The sequence below is a fragment of the Cyrtonyx montezumae genome, unplaced genomic scaffold, assembly GCF_038088225.1.
Source record: "Cyrtonyx montezumae isolate F1298 unplaced genomic scaffold, pur_monq_1.0 scaffold_1, whole genome shotgun sequence".
In the NCBI taxonomy this organism is placed as follows: Eukaryota; Metazoa; Chordata; class Aves; order Galliformes; family Odontophoridae; genus Cyrtonyx; species Cyrtonyx montezumae.
The window spans coordinates 3,877,233-3,893,451 of NW_027071825.1; the positions used below are offsets into that span (position 1 = coordinate 3,877,233).

Sequence of the window (16,219 nt, forward strand, 5' to 3'; positions counted from 1 at the left end):
TCATATTCTGTCTCGGAGAACGTCCAATTCTCATTAATACTAATGGTTGTTACACACACAGGCTGACAGTAACCTCTCAGGCTTTATGGCCTAGTGATTTACCAATTATGCAGGCTGGTGTTAGTTTTATGGTGTGGATACTGCCTTAACATTTCACATGATAAACACACTCTTGCATCTGGACAAGACACAGTGGATTAAATAAAAGAAAGGTTTCTTTTCTACCTTTTCCTATCTGGAGCAGATTTTAGGAAGGGAAACTCTTTTTCACTGGATGCTCCTTATTTGAGACCACTCTGAAAGGAAACCAGCTCAACTCACAGCCTATGTGATGCTGATTAACTGACATGTGAGGTGGAAGAAGGAAGTGTTGCATGTACCCTCTTCTTAGGGAGTCAGAAAACTCCATCATGAAGTTCTCTTGTGGCTTCTCTCATCACCAGGCAGATGTTCTTGCCTAGTGCAGTACAACTTACTGCAGTTTACTAGCAACTGCAGATCTTACTGTAAATTGGGTAATAAAACAAATTACTTCAAATCCAGGTGTGTGGGGATCAGCAGTGGGGATTTTAAGGGCATTTTGAGGTAATTCTTTGTATAATTAGCTCCATGCTCTTTCTTGTATCTTTGAACTCATCTCTATCTCAACTAACAAGTACTGGAACCCTTTGGTAGCTTATGATCCTGTTAGCTCAAATCTCATCAAGAGCTAAGAAGGTGGTACTGCTTTCCCTTCAGTAAGTGCTAAGGGACTGATTGCTGCTGAGGTTCCTATTGGAAAACAGTTTAAGAGAACCACTTATTTTGCTTCCTATCTGTAACTACCCAGTGGTTCCTGAAAATAATGTGTTTGGCCTACAGTCAGAGTTTCATTGCTCTGTTTGTGATGGTATAGCAGTACCTCATCAAACATAGGAACGTTGTGTTTAAGTAAGCTTCACAGACAAAACAAAAGAAGACTGTGGAGATCTCCCCAGCAGAGTTTCTTGCTCCTTTGCCTCTTGGTCATGGTTTTTTAGTAGAGAAGAGGAACTCTGACCATATAAATGTTCCCATATGAGAATCTGTGCTACGAAGTTATGGCCTAAAAAAATATTTTACATCAAAACATACCAGATTGCTTATGGCAATTCCTGCATAATGGAGGAACTCAGTGAAGAGCTGTAGTTCATATTACTTTTCAGGTCTGTTTTATTTTTATAGTTTTTTAGTTTGTTCTTTTTTTTCTAAGCGGGAAATTGCATAGTATAATTACAAGTTCATTTGCATTCATATTACAAGCTGTGAGCTAGTACGTTCTTTTATATTTAAAAGATATTGTTAGCAAGTGTGACTTGCATCCATAAATTTCCAACATGGGAGTGGAGTTTATGCTCACTCAAGCCCCTCCTCTTGTTCACCAACAGCCAGCACCTTTCCTATGAAGAGCAGGACAGCAGGGAGGTCGGCAGTGTGAAAAAGGTGACTTCATTTTTCAGTGCAGCAAGCAAGGATGTAGAGCAGCTTGGTGATGGTTTCCCCAACCAAAAATGCACCTTTTGAGAATTGAAGTTCACAAACGTTTTGTCCGACTTAATGCTTACAGACAAGCATGGCCAAACGTCATCTAGAGGATGCTATTATTTTCTAATGGAAAAGTGTCTTCTGTTTGTTGACATTTTCTTCAGTCTCTCGTCAACTTGAGATGGCAACATTCACTCCCGTGGAAAACATAGCTGTGATTAGTTTACTAAAAGGTTATTTAAACCCACATTAGAATAAGTGGGTTCCATTGATAAGCTCACCTTTCATTTCTTTAATGAATGGAATTGAAGAAAACAGCTCTATAGTAGAAGTCTCCATTCCACCACACACTTAGTGTGGTATGACTTCAGAAATGCATTATTTGTTTTTTTGTTTTATTTTTTATTATTTTTTTTTTTTACATTGTAAAGGTTGTTAGATGACTGTATCTTTCACGCTCAACACCTAATGCACTAAGGAAAAATTAACTGAGGAAAATAAATGAGAGCACTCTCGGATCTGGGTGTGCTGAGCCCCATGGATGGGCGCTCTGCCCTGCTAAGCACGTTGCCACATTGGTGCAGACCTCCTGCTTGCCAGCTGGAGGGAAGACAGCCTGTAAGCATCCTTCTGCCTGGTGAGCATCGTGCTGATTGCTGGCTTGTGGCCATATCCAAGAGCGGTATTGGTCTGCCCGGACCTGTGTCTTGCCCATACGTTCTGATGCTGGGCAGTGATGGCTGGAGCCATCTCCTTGAGATGATGCGCAGCCACCCAGGCCCTCGAGGTGAACTGCATCGATCTGGTAGCTACAAAAAGCTTTTCTTTCAGTAATTTACCTCAGTTAGCTGAAGCTGAGCTGCTTTTATGCCTCGATTGGAGGTAATACAAGTGAAATAGCAATAACCTCACCAATGTACTTCTCTTCTGTATGTAAATCCTTTCAGGAAGTGCATGACAGCCTACGTTTTCTATGGTCTCCGTTTGTAAAGAAGCTGTTAACACAGAATAAGTTTAATGGGTCGTGAATTTTGTGTTGAAAGGAGCGTCTCCCTCTGACTTCTGATCTGCCTGCGATAGACCTACTGGCTCGGCAGCAAGTGCGTTAGGCTAAATATGCTTCCTCCATTGACTCTGAAGGTAACAGCCCTAAATGCCTCATTAAATTTTCACGGGTGACTGAGAGAAGCCATGAGAAAAAACACCACGCTAGCAGCGGGGCGGCCTGCGGACCCCTCCCCATAGCGAACCCTCGCGGAGCCCCAAGGGGGCGGGGGGGGGGGGGGCGCGTCCCACGCGTGGGCAGGGGCCGCCCCCATCTCCCTGCACAGCTGCACCCCCAGCCCTGCGAGAGGGGAGGGGGAGGAGGAAGAGGAGGAGGAGACCGACCCCCGGCAGCAGCCTTCCTCCGCCGCACGCCTCGCTGTCCCCTCCCTCTGGCCTCAGCGCTGCACTGGCGGGGCCGGAGAGGGCAGACGGCGCGGGAAGGCGGCACTCCCAGCATGGACGAGCCATGTGTATCCTAAGGAATAACAGCAGCTGCTGCGCCCACGATGGGGAGCAGAGGAATGCGCGGAGGAGAGGGCTCGCTGGGGCAGGTGAGGAAGCGGCTCTCAGCGCGGATGCTGGGGAGAGAGGAGGTGGGCATCCTCGGGCGAGCGCGGCCGGAGGAGCCCTTTCCGAACCGGCGGGGAAAGGCGGGGGCTCTCCGGTGGAAGTTGTTTTATTTTTTCGCCACCCGGGAGAAGGGAAGGGGCTGAAACGTCCGCAAGTCGCGCCAACTTGCGGGCTCGGGGCGGGATGTGCGTCTTTCCCCCGAGTCCCACGGGCAGAAGTGGCTGCTCTCGGCCCCCGACAGCGATGCTGTGGGTTCCCCCCATTCCGTCTCCATCCTCCGCCGGGCCAGGGCTGCTCCGCGGGGCGCTGCCGCCCCCCAGCTGGGAACGCCGGTCGCGCTTCGCTGCCGGCTGCACCCCGGCCCCGTGGGCTGGCAGCGCTCCGGGCAGCGGTGGTCGGGCTGCACCGTCGCTGCTCTCCCCATGTAGTCGGGGTGGGAGACGCCGCGCTGAGGCTCGGAGGGGAAATGGCGCCGGGAGCTGAGGGACCGCTGCCCCAGACCCTCCCCATAAGCTCCCGCTGGGCAGCGGTTGGATAGGGATGCGGGAATGGCTTTAACGTGCGCAGCCGGGACGGCCCCACGGGCACGGGGAGCTGAGCGGCCGCCTACCCGCTGGGGGCAATCCCTAATGGGCTTCTCCATCCTAAATGCTCAAGGAATGGCCCAGCAGCGAGATGGGGAGCACCCCTCGAAGCTTGACACCCCCACGGCAGGGTGATGGGATGCTTGTAATTCCGGTGCCAACTTCTCTTGTGTTGCGCGGCTCCGAGTGAAGTTAACGCTGAGGTCTTTCCGCGGAGTAGTTGTGAAAGCGGAGTCCTTGGAACTCTTTGCCGTTTGTCTCCGTTCTGAATGCACGTCTGAATCGCTTAATCATGTTTATTGTTTTCAACCCCTCAAACGGAATAAAAATTACTTATCGTTGATGGAGCTTGTCCCGCAAGCTGTCTCGCAGTATGTTTCCGTTGCGAGATGCAGCACTGTGCAAACTACGGACCGTGGTATTGTTTATTGTTCTTCCCTTCTCCACCCCCACCCCCCACAGTGCTGGTATCAATCTGTTCCTCTCTGTTCCACCCAAAAATAATGGGAGTTTTCACCAGTGAGCTCAATATTCCGACTTTTGTCTGAGATTTTTAACTTTTGTATTTGCTCTCCAGCTTATTTCCATCAAGCTGACATATGTATCAAGGCAGTAAGCTGAGGGGCACTTTCCAACTCTTGAAACGGAGCTGTAGGTAGAATTAGTGCTGGGTTCATTGTTTCCATCCCAGCCACACCATTCCTTGCCCCTTTGTCATTCTCACTTTGTTTGTTACGCCTTCTAGCACACCATTCACTTCTGTCTAGAAGTTCAGATTTATGGCTTGTGGTGTTTGATATAGATGCTGCTCTTGGACTGTGCCTCATAGGCGATTTTGCTGTGCTTTAACAGTATCTCAGCAGTGATGGAGGACACTACCGTGTTTTCTTGTAGGATTACCTTCGGGACTTCAGTGCTGGCACACATCAGTGGTTTCATCTTAGGAGGATTGAAATTGATTTTTTTTTTGTTTGTTTTTATTATTATTTTTAGTTCAACCAGTGAAAGACCCCATGCATGTCCTTTGACCTGTGGCCTCACATGATGAAGTGACACCAATGGTGGAGGATGCTGACTTGCTGCTGTAGGGCCTCCCAAGTAGGGTTACCAGCATGAACACTCTCTGGTGTCCAGCCTGATTGGTGCTGAGGGAAAAGCACCTCAAAAACACTGAAAAAACCCTTTAGGTTAATATCAAAACAATTCTAAACCATGAACCTTGCTCTTTTTTAATCCTTTTTGAAAGGCCCACCTGAGGTTCTTGCTTCAAGCGAAATGCAGGAGGTTGACTTTCCTTCTCGTCCCACTCCTGACAGGCCTCTTTGCTTTTAAGTAATTTGGATTTCAAGTTCTGTAGGATGTTTGTATTGAATTAGGAGCAGCCAAGCTACCTGGTTAAATAGTGGTTTGATGAGAGAACTTCTGTTTTTACAACCGTGTTTACTTTCCAAAGTGATAGCAAATATAGGAAGGAAGACCAGATTTTCTAGACTTTATAGTTCAAATAAACTTTCCCAGTCAATATTTAGACAAGGTCTTGATGGTTAAAGTTAACTGTGCAAGTCAATGTTTAGTCAAGGTAATGACTTGGTTTTTACAAACACTACCCAAGAATTCCTGCAAAATTAATCAGAGTTGCAGGATCACAGTGCATTCGATCAGCCAGTTACTTAGGAATAAAAATACTCTATTATTTGGTCTCAGATGTCCTGTGCTAGCTGATATTTCAGCAATGCTTGCTGCCAGCCCTATGTGGCCCCATTCTTACAGCACTAGTTCTACCTATAAAGCATATATTTCTGCACAGAGGATTTGTGGGATAAAATGAGTCCTACGCTATCTTCTTTTAACAGGTAGGGAAACAAGGCAGAGATATGCTGAGTACCAGCTCTTAAAAAGAACAGTAAAGCTGTGCAGTACAGCAGCAGCAGCCTCCACGTGTGTAGTCTGAAGCAGGTGTTTCAGGAGGTTTGCAGGATGAGGTGGGCATTTCTGATAATGCAGTCGTTGGATAAAATCTGAAAACAGTTTTGGTGTCTGGGACGAAAATGATGTAATTAAGTCTGCTGACCTTGGTACGCAGAGTGCAAGTCTAAAGTGTACTGTGATGTGGGGAAGAGTTGGAGGTCTCTGCTGCAGTTCTTCCTTTCTTGGAGTTGAATGAAGACCTTCATTCTTCCAAGTTGTTACTTTGGTCTCTTCAGCTGATGCTAAAATAACAGTCTAGACTTCAGTTGTTCAAGATTATTTTTCCTTCTTTCTTTCTTTTTCCTTTTTTTTTCTTTTTTTTTTATTAGTTGAACCACTTGCAAACACATTCCATGCAATTACATGGGTATTAGAATAGATATTCATTAGGATTTTTACTATTCTAAACCTCAAGTGCTGTTCTGCAAATTTGCCAGTTTTTATAAGGGTGTGCTTGACTTCATCAGCAGCAGTGTTTTATTATGAGTATTTGGATACAGTAGAATGAAAAGCATATAGTCTAAATCAAGTAATTAATTAGATTTAAATCTATCTTCTTTTGCAGACTTTGGCTTGACGCATAGAGAAACTGCAACTCCATACTTTGCACATAACAGTAGTTTTTGCCCCAGTTTGAATTATTACAGTAGAATTATGTTTTGTGGACCTGATTTAGGATTTAATCCACGAGTCAATCTTCAGTTTCTGTCTAAAAGCAACAGAATTGTTCCAACTTAGGAAAAATGAGTAAACCCCTTAGTGTGAGCTAGACAAAAGCAGGGGATTTGCCTCAAGACGTGCTGTTCTCAAGAATGAAGTCAGAGAGAGACCTGTTGGCTTTTCTTCTAGTCTGTGTATGACTTTTAGAGTTGCTGGGATGAAGCTGGTGCTCAGGTTGATCAGCTGTGTGCTTGTGCAGGTGTGGGGGCTGTAGGCATTTTGTCCCGAGCTGTGGGGAAGCAGTTATCGAGTGATCTACCTTTAGACTCAGCTGCCTGTTCTCACCAGATTTGTCTGCAGCAGGACTATTAAAGGACTGTGTGTTGTGTCTTGCTCTTTATCATGGAATCATAGGATGGCTTGGGTTGAAAAGGTCCTCAGAGATCATTGAGTTTCAATCCCCCTGCCGTGGGCAGTCACCAACCGCTAGAGCAGGCTGCCCAGAGCCACATCCAGCCTTGTCTTGAACGCCTCTGGGGATGGAGCATCCACAACCTCTCTGGGCAGCCTGTTCCAGTGCATCACCACCCTGAGTGAAAAACTTCCTCCTAATATCTAATCTAAGTCTCCCGTCTTGCTTTAAAACCTTTCCCCCTTGTCCTATTGCTATCAACTCATGTGAACAGTCATTCCCTCCTCCTGTTTATTTAGGATCACTACCACAGTCTGTTGCCAGCACCTTGGAGGTGTGAAGTTCCAGTTAAATTGCTCTTGGAGTCAGAAAGCAGGGTAACCACAGCAAGTCTTAGAAGTGCTGTGTTCTGGAGAAATAGTGCCACAGGGCAGACTTGGGTAGAGCTTCCAGCCTGTCATCCCTTACCCTTACCATGGATAGCACTTCTCCTGTAATTCCATTGCTGCTGGTTTAATGAGGATCCATAAATAGTTACTTTTCTTAATGGTAAAAAAAAAAATAAAAATAGGGCAGGGTAATACCTAAGTATACACAAGCACTGTTACACACTTTTCCTTATGTACATATTTATTTTTCCTTATACACATCTTATATATGTATATACATACAAGGATTTTTTAACTGCTGCTTCATATAAAGGTTGCTCAAATCTCCAGATATTGCCAAGCAGCTGCAATGAAACACTGAGAGCTTTTTTCCCCAGCAAATAGTGATTACTCTTGTGAGTAGAACATCAGTTTCTTGAGAGCTTTTGCAATTCCCCAAGCCCGAAGGCAAATGAATAGAAATTTAGTGGACCACCTAGTTCTTGACATCGAAGTCTCCGAAGAGGAGTCTGACCTAATTTATATTGTATTGAATCAAATAATCCTATCATGCCTGTGTGCTTGCCATTTTGTTTTCCTTTAGTAGGCATATTGCTGTCTTGCAAAATCCTCAGATTTAGCTGTTAGGCAGCGTCCCTGTGGCTTTGGGAGGTGCTTTTAGGAGTAACTACTGGAAAATTACACGTAGAGGACAGTTGTGAGAAAGCAGATAATCAAGATGTAACGCTGAGACTGCTGGAATTATTCATACCTGAATGTGTGTCATTGTCTAGTGCTGAGAGCAATCGAGAACTCTCCACTGTAAAGTCCTCCCATTATTAAAAATGGAGCCACTGTCTTCCCAGAATGGTTTTTGTAGCAAAATATGATGTGAAGATCTTTGTCATCTGTGTGATAGTGCAACTGGTAGCATGATTGCTGCATTTCTTTGCAGAGCTGTTGCTAAGTGGTACTGAATGTGTTTGTTGAGGCCAGCATGCTTTGAAGTTAATTGGCAGCTGATTAGTATCCAGGTGCTGTAGTTGTGGCCTGCTGAAGCAATTCCTTGTGTTTCAGTTCCTTTTTTGGCAATACTCTCCAGGTAATAGGACCCATCAGTCTATCTGTGCTAGGTCCCAAGCTGCACTTTTGAAGTTTATCACTCTCTCTAGGCACATTCATGTTGTAAAAAAGAACTTTTAAACCAGTTTAGCTGTATTTTTGGAAAGCTTTGCAAAGTTGCAGCTCTGCAGAAATTAAAGATCATAGCAGCAGTTACCTGTAGACTGTTCTTTGCTTTTAGAGCAGGTATCCCAGCTGCAGGACTCTTTTATGCTTATTCAGTAGCTTTCAGGGAGGTTTTGCTTCAATCTCTTCTGACAAGAGTTGCTTTTCTGCTTAAAAAGTGCATCTCATTTCTTTTTAAATGCAGTGTTTAAAGCCTTCTGGCTTTCCAGTTAAGAGGGTTTTTGCCCTCTGCTTTCATTTTGGGACAGCTGAGCTTTAACACTCCTTTAGGTGTGAGTGATTAGCGAGCTAATAGATTTGACAGCCACCAGATGACTCTCCTTGTTCTAGCTCCCTGTAAAATAAGAAAGACCTTAATTCTTTTATAGCTGTGGAACAAATTGTATGAGGTTACACTTCTCTTGAACGGTGTGTGGTCAACATGGGAGAGTGAGAGCAGAATAATACACTGTACGATGTTCTTAGCCTGTGTAAGTGATATTTAAAACCAAGAGAGGTTCTTCAGCTATTTCTCTAGCAACAATTTTTTGCTAGTTTTTCTCTTCTGGCTATCTGCAGGAGTCACAACTTGCTTAAGCAGGAAGAAAACCCACAGTCTGTAGGTGGTTGCTTACAAAACATACAAATAACTTAAAAATGGGGAAAAACTGATGCTGAAGAGTAACAGGTACTACAGTTAGTTGTAACTGTGAAACAGTACGAAATAATTTGAAGTGAACGCTTACTGCTGAGCGCAAGGTATTTCAAAGTTGCAGTGACTTCTGAGGTGTCACTACGTTCAAGTCATGGATTAATTTCTTTTTGCTCTTATGTGATCATCTGGTGTCACTTCTGCTGTCATGCCAACTGCTGTTGGTTAAGGGTTCACTTCCTAATGCACAACATGGAGTAGCTTCCTAAACGCATCACTGCATTGTACCTACAGAGAAAAGATGTCAGTGAGTTGGGATGTGGTTCAGGCTGTGATACAACAGTCAAGTGGTTTTCTTTGCTGCTGCCTTTTATGTCAATTTTCTCCAAGCCTTGAGGTATACTAGCAACTTGAAACCTTCCAACAGCAAGAACAGATGATCTGGTGGTGTTTCTGTCCTAACTGCAGCAGTTGTACCACCAAAATAAAGCTTCTTACCAGTAGGTGGTTTTGTTCCTTTTTTAACATAAAAAAAAGTTTCCCCATGTTAGGTTTTCTTCCCTAACTGCAGAAGCACTTAAATGCCCAGTCAGAGTGCACCAGTAACTCTGACGTCTTCGTTCAGAAATGCTCAAGGCCCTGGTTATGGTTTTTGAAACACCTGGTTGTTGATTGCAATGAAGACTCCCTTTCTAATTGTGCTGTAATTAATACAAAGCAAATCAACAGGAAGTGCTGCTTTGCACAGCATGCTGGCAGTTTGCTCAAGTTTAAAAGCAGTGGAATATGGCAGTGAGTTTAGAAAAGATTACTTTATGAATGTGTTTTTGTGGCTGCTGAAGTAATCATGGCTTCAGGATGTTTTTTGCCCGTCATTTCTGTGTAACAGCTTTCATGTATTCAGACCCATTTTTCTTCCTTCTGAAAACAAGTGAAATAATATGTTTGGGGAGTCCTAAAAAGGATAACAAATTGAATTGACCACTTGCTGTTCCTGGCACTCAAATTTTATGACCCTTACTTCCCCAGCGATAGAGCTATTCACAAGCGCTGCGTGAGAGTTAAAGCTGATGAAATCTGGTAAAGTTTTCTTAAATTAGAAGAGCTATACTGATTTACATCAAATGAGGGCTTGTCCAGTGTTGCTATGTTACGTTTGTAGCAAATGCTAATTGATTGTGGTGCATACAGATCCTCAGAAAAGTGAGAATTGTTATTGAATGAGTCCTGCTGTGCCAGGCTCCAGTTTCTGGATTTTTAGTGCAGAGCGATCCCGGAGAGGACATGAAATCCTCTTTATGCTGTGAAACAAGAGTGAAAAAAAGTCACCCTGCCTCAGCCATGGAGCAGTTCACAGGCTTTGGCACTCCCAGTTTTGGGGCTGACAATGAACAACAAGCGGTTTTCATAAGGAGCTCTGTGTGCAGCTCTGTTTCCTGCAGCAGGACTCCCAGTGCAGCAAACTACTTCTGTGTGGTTGCCCTGACTGACTATAACATTACTCGTGCTTTGTTCTCTCCCTTCGTTTCATAATGTGCTGAGCTGGGACATTAAGACAGAGAGATGGCAGAGAGGGGGCTGTAGTCAGGATGCTTCAGTCCCTCACCATGCAGTGTAGAAGAAGCCTCATTTTTAGCTTAAGTGAGATAGCAGCCCATTCCTTGTGGCTAATATTTAGGTGAAAAAAGACCCTCTTCTCAGTTGCTGACCTCCAGATGCCTTACTATTTCCAGACAGCAAAAATCCAGACTAGCAATCCTGTACACCAAGCCCTCGTGCTACAGTTTTCCTCCATGCAAAAGCAGATTGGAAATGGCCTGCAAACACGGCAGGAGGCTGATTCCACTAATCAGTAATTTAGATGGAACTTTTTGGCAGAGGTGGGAAGTGGTACAGGTAGGTGTCACAACAAATGAGGTGCAGGCATTTGTTTTGTGGGTCCAGTCACACAAGAAGAATTACCTTGATTAATACAGCGTTGATTTTCTTCTTTGTGACTGGAAATGCATACACAATTTGCATGTAGACAATGAGCAGAGCAAATATAATATCATCAGTAATGCCTGTAATGGACTACTGCTGTGATATTTCCCCCCTCCTCCTTTTGATGGATTAAATTGCATTATCGTGGTGATTTATTATTCTTAGAGAAGTACTGTTCTGTTGAATGATGGCAGATGTATTTCATTTTCGAGTGTGGACGGATGTTTTTATGAGAGAGAGCCACACTGGATTTTTCCAAGGTTGTCCATGGGTTGATTTGTTAGGAGAAACAGGCAGCAAGAAAGCTGCAGGAATTGTGCTGGTCTCTAAGAAATTAGGGTATGTACTGTTTCTTCTCCCCCATAATCATTCGAAGGATGAAGAACTGTTGCTTATTCAGACAGTTTTACAAAACAAGAAAGCAATTAAATAAAAAATAAAACAACATGCTGAAGCCATGATCTCTGAGGATTTATTTCAATGCCAAACACACTTTACAGGTATTGAGGAAAGTGTGCCTTCAATCTAAGTTATAAAGAACAGGATCAGAGGTAGTTTTGCAATAGCTCTCTAGTTCTTAATGGTACTCAAAGGCTCAGCTTAGAGTTACGGATGGGGGTGGTCTCAAGATGGACTGAAGGGCTTCTGTTGGACTGCATCTTTAGCATTTCTGTTTCAATACATGAGGTAACAAGACTAATGTACAGTATGTCATGGTATCTGCATCTGGAGGGAGTCCTTAGCAGAGTCCTGATTGTTCCTGTAAGCAGTTGGCTGCAGTGAATGCATTAGAGCCCAAGGAAAAAGAGAATGAGTGGTGTATTCAGATGTACTTCAGCGTGACAAAGTTGCAAAAACTGGAGAAAACGTTGTCCACTTAACTTGAAAGCAAGGATGCTGATGTTTAAAGAAACAGTTCCAATACTTGACATTTACTGATAGCACTTTTAGGAGGAGCTTTTAGCAGAAGACAAGCACGTGGCTTGCAGAGGAATACAGGAACAGTGGGGTTTTCATGCTGTATCTAGTATGTTGAGAGCAAAAACAGATAGGAGACAAGAACGATGCAAGTAGAAGACTAAAGTTTGCTTAAACGAACATGTATTTATTGTGTTATTTTCTTTTTTGTTGTTGTTATATGTGTACATTAAAGCTTGGAATTAGGCATGGGAGTTGAAACAATTAGAAAACTGGAGGAGAGTACACAAAATACTTTAAAAAAATAAATCATTTAAATGACAAATGTGTAATTAGCAATGCTTCTTAATGTGCCTCCACTGCAGTGAGGTAAGGGAAACTTTTATTTGTATTACCAATGTCTGTTTTTGTGGTTTCTTAATATACCCTACTTGGAAACTCTTTCCTTTTGGCTCCCAGCAACAATCTTACCAAGTTTCCCACCGCCTTTGCATGTACCAAATGTTACCTTTCAGAAGTTAGAGAGACCTGTTACATTTGATAGAGCCTTAAATCAATGCTTACAGTGTACCAAAGGCTATGACCAAGACAAGTTATGACAGAATCACCCTACAGTAGCAGTTACAGGGATAGCATGTTATTGCCAATGGCTTCTCTGTCTGTTCACTGAATAACTGTGTTTAGCTAGTATCTTGTGAAACCATCTGATGGGTCTTCCAGGAGCTGCATCCTGTTTGCAACACAAGAACCTAGGTGCTCCTGGCATTCGGAAGTGAGACACAGTTCTGAGTTGCTGCCATTAGGATTTAGCTGTTATGTTTAACATTAGAAATTACACTTGCCCTTTGTCTTTACGCTATGGAAAGCTGACATTCTCCTGCTCTTGTTTAACACTTTGTACTGTTTTGTAGCTGTAAATCTCACAAACAGGGATGTTACACCCTGGGGATTTGGTTTCTCCTTGTACCAAGGCAAGCACTAAAAGAGCTCTTGCTCTGCACAAAAGCCTGCAGGTCTGTCAGCTCTGTGTTTGCTTCTGACTTCAGTGCTTTCTTACGAATAGCATATGAATGGAAAATTGAGCTCTGCTTTCCCAAATGGCCATCACAGCTTTCTAATTAGACACTTGATTTACTTGTTTGTTTTTCGTTTGTGGCAGGTTTGAAGTGTTGCGCATTAGCATTAACGCTTAAATTGATGAAGTGTAAAACTAGTGAAATAGGTTACAAGGAGGGGAAAACAAAGTGTATTTCCTAATTTACACTTTCTTGAAAAATTTGCCTAATGAGATGGAGCATTGCTGTGTCATTGAAAGTCAGAGCAGTCATCACAGGGACAGTCCGTTTACTGGGACAACTTCTGCAGGAAGGGGGGTGTGCACTTCTCAGCTCCTCTTGTGGGCTGCAGGAGAGGTGGCAGTGAAAAGACATTTCAGTACATAGGGGAATCACTGAACAATGCAAAATCTGTCACAGTTGTGTAATTTAGGTAGTTGTGGGTTTTTGGCTTTTTTTTTTAGGATTAATGAAGAAAAACATCAGAACATCCATGATATAAAGGCATGCTCCTGGTTTCAAAACTCAGAACGCTTTTCAAGTGCGAGTTTGTGATGGCCATTTTACATGTTGAAAACGCAGCGTTTCCCTTTAGTCTAATTCTTGGAAACGATTCAACCCATTCCTCTTCCCTCCCATCCTGAAAACCACCCCAAAGCCTGAACTGTTATCTGGGAAAGTTACAAGGAGCCTTTGGGCCTGGGATGTACCTGGCAGCCTGAGCAATGGTCACCTATTCCCAGACCTTGAGGTCAGAGATTTAAGAGGTAACTGGGGAAAAAAAGTACCGTGGACAGATTGTGTACACCTAGTGTACTCTGTCTGATCATTTTGAAGATAGGTAAATAAAAATAATACTACTCTTGAGCCCTCAGTAGAGAATTCAAGGCATGCAAAGATGGCATTGATGAGAGGAGATTTAATTTATATTTTTAAGGGTGACGTGCATGGAGTGTTACAGAATTGCTCTACATTTTAAGATATGCAGGTTACAAAGGAAGCTTGTAGTTCATGGAATTATATATATGAGCCTTCTAATATACTCTAGGTTGTTCTTTATCTCCTGCAGAGCATTGCAGAATATGTTTCCCTGGAGGTGTCTGAAGTAAGGTTAGAAAAATCCTACCTGATCTTTAATAATCCCTCACACGCATGGTAATACTTCAGAATTGTACTATCATTGTATAATTTGCACTTAAATCCTTTCGTCTCTGTGCTCTCACCCTCACACACACAAAAAATCATTTAGTGTTACAGGGAGCCAGTGACTGTGTACTTGGAATACCTTGTCCTTGTTGCTGCTGTAGACTCACCTGCTTAAATTGATTTATTTTTGGGTTCTTTTTTTAATTATTATTTTTTTTTTTTTCCAGGGAGTAGGACTGAAAAATGCTTTTCTCCTACTATAGCTAATAGATTCGGGAAGTAATTTGCAGATCAGGAAACAATGGATCTCATATAATAAAAGCACTGCTTTGGTAATTCATAAGGAAGATAAACTTGTATTGTTAAGCTTGCACATTCGACTCTTTCTTATAGGCCATATATTGCTCTCCTGTGCTTTCCACCATTAAGCAATAATGCTATTGCATTAGAGAAGAAGCACTGCTGCTTTGACTGGCTTTCAAAACCATGCACAAAATCAAATAATGTGTTTTACTGAGTTATGAAGAGCTGTGTTATTTGTTTATAACTGCTCACTTAGTTATTGCTCTCTGTGCTGCGTGTTACAATTTAATCACTGCTGTGCATCTCTTGAGCTCATTCAGGCTGGCGTGGAGCAGCAAGGGACAAAGCACAGTGACTGGCAGCCAAGTGTTTCCATCAGTCGAGATGCTGATTTATTTCTTTGAGGAGGAGTGTAAGGGAAATGAGAATGGCTGTTTTTGTAACTGAGGCACTGAATAGTCATCAGTTAAGCTGCGGAGGTCATCTATAAGAGTTGAAATAGTTCTTGAGGAAGATAAAAACAGCGTGTCTCGACATCTGCACCGCACGCAGTCTTTGAGAAGCTTGGGATGTTCAACGTGTCCTGTAAGGACAGCATAAAGGATAAGTCTGGAATCCATTTAGTTACAGGGTTTTCATAGCAAAAGAAGTTATGTGAATTAAAATGCAGTGTGTTAGGAATTCTTTGTCATCTACCTAGCTAATATATGCAGCTGCAAAGTTTTTAGCAGTGTTCTGGGTGATTTATGTGCTGATATTGCAGAATGTTTAAAGTTGAATGCTACTTGGCTAACAAATCCTATTCGGAATAGGACAGGTAGTATGAATGTCTGTGAGAAGTGATTGATTTTTGGAATATGAATTATAAGTTCTGGAGCAAAAATGGGAGTAAAAGCATCAATGGAATATTATATAAAAATATTCATGTGCGTGTCTGAAATAGGTACATTCAAGTTTTTGTGGCCAATTTTGACATAATAGAAATCACATAATTATGCATTTCTCTTCTCTGTTTTCTCCCTAGGCTTAACTTTGTCCTTTCATAGCTTTTTTTTTTCCACTTACCTTGAAATTTTAATCTGAAATTTTTTTCCCAAAAATCCTTTTTGCAGTCAAAGTGATATTCTGTAAAAAAAAATAAAAATAAAAATAAAAAATAAAAAAACTTGACAGCATTAGATGATATTTTGAGGACATATTTTGCCCAATTCTGTATTCCATCTATACACATACAGAATCAGAAAAAGCAGGAGGTAGCTTAGAATGAAGTTAGGTCTTTGTAAGCCTTGAAATCTCTAGAGACCACTGAAAATCTGTACTCAACAGGAAGATGATCTCCTACCTATCAAGAGATGGCTTAGGGAGGTATTCCCTAGAAAGCCTAGCTTGTGTTTCATGTTCTTTTTCTAACCTAAATCTTGAGGTTTTCGAACAGTTTCATTAAATGTAGTCACATTTTCCTCAGACTTGAGCGCATATGTTAAAACGTAAAATAGGACTACTTGAAGTAAAGCTTTTGGTGCTGACAGTAGAGAAACTTCTTGTCCCCCAGGAAAACTGCATGGCTGAAGCTGCTGTGTTGGGGAGAGGAAAGATCAAGCCTGCTGCTCAGAGCAGGAATGTTCCTTCTTGCTGCTGGATGCACTCTAAGCAAGTGAAGGTGCCCAATGTATGAGGTGATGAACACAGGCCTTGTTGCTGTGGCTGGTTGGAAAATCCTTGTGGCATAGATTTCTGGTCATTTTAGGCGTGTTGCTGCATCCACATCAACTTTGTTTATTTTGATGGCATGCCTTAAGGCACCCTTTCAGACCAACTTCTGC

The 16,219-nt window shown here is 42.7% G+C and overlaps 1 protein-coding gene across 6 annotated transcripts in view; it reads left to right on the forward strand.

Moving 5' to 3' along the window:
- The window catches only part of DAB1 (DAB adaptor protein 1), a 181,012-nt gene that overhangs the window by 56,696 nt on the left and 108,097 nt on the right, over positions 1-16,219 (forward strand). For 2 of the 6 annotated variants that reach the window (XM_065738284.1, XM_065738307.1), the window contains exon 1: positions 2,997-3,101. The exons of 3 other annotated variants lie outside the window; for them this stretch is intronic. The gene's annotated coding sequence lies outside the window, so the exon portion shown is untranslated. Of the gene's footprint in view, positions 1-2,613; positions 2,644-2,996; positions 3,102-16,219 lie in introns of those variants that run through there. One more of the 6 variants, XM_065738291.1, reaches the window with a different exon arrangement.